The 5,661-nt window shown below is 42.4% G+C and overlaps 1 long non-coding RNA gene across 1 annotated transcript; it reads left to right on the forward strand.

Moving 5' to 3' along the window:
• The first annotated feature begins 1,098 nt into the window (after nt 1-1,098).
• LOC123278926 (uncharacterized) lies at nt 1,099-5,202 on the forward strand. Its single transcript, XR_011495615.1, has 3 exons — nt 1,099-1,376; nt 3,989-4,156; nt 5,041-5,202. It is a non-coding gene; the product is annotated as an uncharacterized lncRNA (long non-coding RNA).
• Nucleotides 5,203-5,661: the final 459 nt, after the last annotated feature.

Below are 5,661 nucleotides of genomic sequence, written 5' to 3' on the forward strand. Positions count from 1 at the left end.
CTTTACTCACATTCCTCAAAGAACACTTGGTGTTTGCCAACACCACCTAGGCAATTCCAACGAGGCACATGCTGGCATAATAAAAACCGTGATCTGTTTTTATTATTTGACTTCCTTTTTATTTCCTGTTTATATTTCATATCAGGCAAAGGACCAGAGCCCAGAAATTACCATCAACATCAAGTGTGTTGTAGCTAGAGAGCCTGGACTAACGATGATAACATTTCTTCAGACGTCACCATATGCCAGACACTATGCTAAGTACTTTATATCTCACTTAATTTTCACAAAAATCCCATTGATACAGATACTATTTTTGTCTTCATTTTACGGACTATGAGCTCAAGTTGAGTAACCCAGCCAAGGTTACATTACTAAGAAGAGTCTGCTTTCAATTCTTAAGTGGCGAGGGAAATCTTAAGTGGCAGGAGGTGATGGAGAGGAGGCCTGAGGAGAAAGGCAGGAGAGATTGTGGGTCTGCTTGGTTGGGGTCACACATTTACCTAACACACCCAAGTGGAGGAAATTGGGATTGGTTCTAAGTGAAACATTTTTTTCTCCTTTTCAGAACTGCACTGTCGAATTCTGACAAGCAATTCATTAATTCACTATGAATGTGGGGTAAACTACTGACAAATGTAACATTTGATTTTTATATTTCCACTTTTTTAGGATTATTAAAATATAAGGTTATTGACAAAAAATGAGAACATGCAGAGAAGGGTGATGAAAATTAAAACATCTCTAATCTTACCACTCGGAGACAATCGTCATGGCCATTCTGATGTCTTAGTGTTTTTTCTAGCCCTCCTTAAAATAGAACGAAAGATCACCTCTTTCTTGTGACCCGAGTTCCGCCCCAGTCCCTGCTCCCCACACGCAGAAACGCTCTGGCTCGGCTCCAACGCCCTCCATTCCCCTTGGTTTCTCACCTTTGAGTCGCACAGGAGTTTGCAGCAAAGCCAGGCCCCAGCTGGGCCTGCGTCTCCGGAAGGCTTTTCGCTGACCCCGGCTCTGGACAGCCAAAGGGCAGCCGCCTCTGCTACCGAGCTATACGTTTCCCCTGACAGGAGCTCCCCTCGGTCCTCCCTAGACGGCGAGCATTCGCAGGCAGACAGCAAGATTCACGGCTGTCTGGCTTCTCCCTGTCCTCCCCCAGATAAGTTGAAGCCAGATGATAGAGCATTAGACAGAGCCGGGAGGAGCAGCCGGAGGAGTGACGGGAAGCCAAGCAGAAACGGACACTATCTGGTCCCAGCTCAGGCTTTGGCTTAATCGCAACCACATGAGCAGAATCAGGGCTGGAAGCGTAGCTGTGATGAGAAGAGTTTCCTTTGGGATGGAATGAGGATAGAGCTGTTGCGGCCTGAGACAAGGTACTGTTGCAGACCCTTCCTTTTGACAGTGCTAGTCACAGGAGCTAACGTTGACTGAGTGCCTATCATTTGTCTGGCCTGGCGTTCAATGCTCCGGGAGGATTACCTCATTAGTTCTCATAACACACTGCAGAGGTAGGTATTATTGCTGTCCTCATTTTGGAAATGAAGATTCCGAGGCTCAGAGAGAGTGAGAAGCTGCCCAAGGTCACCCAGCTGGTATGAGGTGGAGCTGGGGTTGGAAACAAGGCAGTTTTACTGTAGATCCTAAACCTCTGACTTGAGATTTAATTTCTTTCATTTATTCACTCATTCATTCATTCATCCATTCACTAAGTAAGCACACTAATTCATCTCTCAGCTGGACAACAGGTGACAGTACCTTCCTGAGTCTTGCCTCTCTCTGATACAGAGAGTTTCAACCTTGGATGGACATTGGTATCACTGGGGAAAATTTCACTGCTACAGGTGTCTAGTCCCAAAGATACTAATTTAACTTGTCTGAGATGGGCCCAGGCATAAGATAAGATATATACATATATATATATATATATATATACACACACACACATACATAGACACATAATCATATATACGTATAAACTCTGATCATGTCCCGCTCCCACTTAAAGATTTTCGCAGAGAAAGGCCGAAATTCTTCACATGGCTACACTGTATGATTCTGCCACATCCAGCCCCTCCCTCCTCACCAACCTCCTTTTACTCATCCTCTCATTCTCAGCATGCTGCCACTCTGGCTTTTTTGACTTCCTGGAATGTTCCATGCTTCTTCCTGCTTCCAGGTCTATACACACTGACCACAATTTGCTTTCCTATTTGTCGGGTTGACTCCTACTTATTCTTTAGGTCTTAACTTGGTGCAGTGGATTACAAAAATGGCCACATTTCTCCACCCCTCCTCTATCTGCACTTTTTGACGTGTGACTTTGCAGCTCTTGCCGTCTGGGGTAGAGTCTCTTTTTCCACCCTTAAATCTGAGCTGGTCTATGACTTGTTTTGGTCAATAGAATGCAGCAGAAGGGATGTTGTGCCCGTTCTGAGCCTGAGCCTCAGCAGGCTTTGCGTCAGCCTTCTGCTTGCTCTCTTGGAACCCTACCATCACCATGTGAGCAAGCCTGGTCTGGCCTCCTGGAGGATCCTAGCTGAGGCCATCCCAGACCAGCCAAGCCCAGCTGACCTGGAACTGATCACAAACTCACAGAGAAGCTCAGCTGAGATCAGAGCCTGGGCCAGCTCAACAGAACCTTTCAATTGATCCACAGATTTGTGGGCAATAATAAATGGTGATTGTCTTAAGCCACTAAGCTTTGGGTCGATTTGGCAGGCAACACCAGAGAGCTAATACACTTCAATCCCACTTCTTTCTTCTCTTCCAGCCTATATCTGCTTCTCCCGTTTACCCACTCTCATAACACCTTGTACTTGTCAACTGTAGCATTTATGACAATTCTATCACAGCTAAAAATTGTGTAATTAAGTCTTTTTTCTGTCTCTGATTAGAGTTTAAGGTCTATGAAATCAGAGATCATATCTGATTTCCTTCCTGAAATTTTCCTGTCATCTAGCACTGTTTTGCGCTTAGTAAATACTAAATAAATATTTATTATAAAACAAATGTAAGAATGAATGAATGTATTCACTACACATTCATAAAGTGCCTTCTGTATATTGGCTACTGTGCAAGATTTTAAAGATATAGGAATGAATAAGGCATAGGCTTTGATCTTAAGGTGTTCACACTTTAAAATCTGGGGCGTGAATGTATAAATAAAAATTGTAGCCCAAGTTAATAAGTGAATTGAAGATGTTTTTAGTGTTGATGAGAGTAGGGTAGAGAAGTGGGTTGAATGTATCTGGAAAAAAGAGGTTTCTGGAAAATGCTTTCTAGAGGAAATATTTGAGATGACAGTTCTATATCTGCTGAGTGTGTTGCAATGAGTATTCAAATGCTCTGAGAGGTACTGCCATTGGCAATATGACTTTTCAGAATGATTAATGAAGCTTGTTAAATTTCCATGCAACACAAATAGCCATCTTCCCTCAATTTACATAGCAGTTGCATTTGTGGAAAATTCAAACTACACAAAACTGTGTTTTAAAAAACCGTACAGAAATTAGGTCCTATGTGTTTATATGTAAGTGTACTTAAATATTAGTCTCAGATAATTATAAAGAGGTTTTCACCCACATGAATGTCTGGAGGGATCTTTGAAAAACCTTGTGGAATGTGGAGTAATTTTTCATTGCGTGGAAATGTCCTGTGCATTGGAGGATGTCTAGCATTCCTGGCCAGTGCACACCAAATGGCAGTAGCATCCCCACCCAATACTGTGACAACCTAAAGTTCCCTTCAGATTTCTAAGGCTCTTTTACCAGCGTGGAGCCAGATCTGCCCTGAGCCACTGATGTAAAAGAAAATTGCTTTGACTATTAACGTTAATGTTTTATAGAACAGTGTTATTTGAAAAGACAGCTATCCATGCGTGTTCTAATACTTCCAAATTACTTTGGTATTATTGAAAAAGATGATTCAATAGACTTTCTGGAAGGAGAAAGAAAGAATCTAAATACTTTACTTCTATCTCTGGCAGCAAACAACTTTCCTCTCTGAGCCAGTCACAGGAAGGATGCAGCCAGGAAGACCAGTGAGGCTACCTTTCCACAGTACTGGGAACATCTCCGCTGAAAACCCATCATGGTTCTGGGTCAAAAGCAGCACGGAAACAAGTGGAATTGCCTGCAGACTCATTCTGAATAAAGTGAGTCTTCCTTAATTAGTTTGGTCTAGTGACGAATCCTGGTTGTTATAAATTTGTAAGCATTTAACACATCATTTTTAAGGGCAAACATCTGAACAACTATCTTATGTGAAATCACCGTCCCAGTTATTTTGAGAATACAAAGAATTTTTTTAAATGTTTCTGATCTTCAAGGAACTGAAAATCTAAATTTGGAGATAGAATATAATTGTGCAAAATTTACTGACAACACAAACTGCAAATGCCTGATGACGGGGACAGACACTAGGGGCTTTAGGAGTTCGAGAGTGAAGAGGTCGTCAAGAACTAGAGTGACAAGAAGTTTTCACAGAGGCTGGCACAGGCCAAAGGGATAGATATGAATCAAGTAAGAAATTTAGGGAGGGCATTCCAGGGGGAAGCAATGGCGTGGGAAAAGAAAGGAGGCAGGAATATGAATGTCATCTTCTGGAGACTATGAGTAGATTCATCTGGCAGAGTCATACTAGGTAGTAGCTGATAATAAGGTTACAATGGTGGTTTCGAGCCAGGTAGCAAGCATCTTTGCTACCAGACTAAGACATCAGAATTGGTGCTCGAAGGAAAGAGGGGTCATTGGACATTTTGATCAGGAGAGGGAAAGGATCAAAGGTTATTAGGAATTGGGAGAAACCATTTCTTCTTTTTCTGTGGTTTATATTTCATCATGGATAAACTTCTGGCATAGAAATACCCCTGGCCTCTGGATCCCCTAACTCAAACCTCCCCAGAGAAGGAGGAATTATTTTTCTGATTGAGAATTTGGGAGAGAAACCTGGGCATGCATTGTTCAGCCCCCTCTTTCCACCTCTCCTGAGATATTCCTGCACAGTGTATATATCCTTGCTACTTGCTTTCTTTTACAGGGGTGGGTCCACATGGAGAAGCCTGCATCCAGATGTGCTTGTGATTGGGTAAGAAATCTGCCTAATTTGGAAAGAATTATTAGTATGCCCGCTTGGCTGCAGACCTTAGCTGCATTCTCCAAAATAGATTTTAACTTTAATAAAACCAACGTTTTGATTCCCACCTGTCTAACTCCTGTCTTTCTCTCTTAATTAATTCCAACTTGGGTGGAAGATGGCTAGTACTTATCAGTCTCTACTATGTTGGAGACAAAACATCCATTTAGACAGAGGTGGAGGAGAAGCTTCACCCATCCAAAAGCCCTGAAAAAGATTCACCAAAGCAAGCTCGTGCCTGATACACTTTCGACTTAGAAATTCAGTTGGCACTGGAATAGTCAAGGTCCAAGGGCAGCAAATAGAGAAACTTCAGGGTGTTTTAGATCAGGTGGTTGACAAATTGCGGCCCCCTGGGTCAAATCAGGCCCATCGTCTGTTTTTGTAAACAAAGCGTTATTGGAACACAGCCGCGTTCATTCATTTGCACATAACCCATGGCTACCTTAGTGTTTAGATACACTCAGTGCTATATTTATTTAGATATATTCATCTCAATTGAGGGTTACAACAGAGACCATGTGG

Source organism: Equus asinus, chromosome 20 (genome assembly GCF_041296235.1).
Source record: "Equus asinus isolate D_3611 breed Donkey chromosome 20, EquAss-T2T_v2, whole genome shotgun sequence".
Taxonomy (NCBI): Eukaryota; Metazoa; Chordata; class Mammalia; order Perissodactyla; family Equidae; genus Equus; species Equus asinus.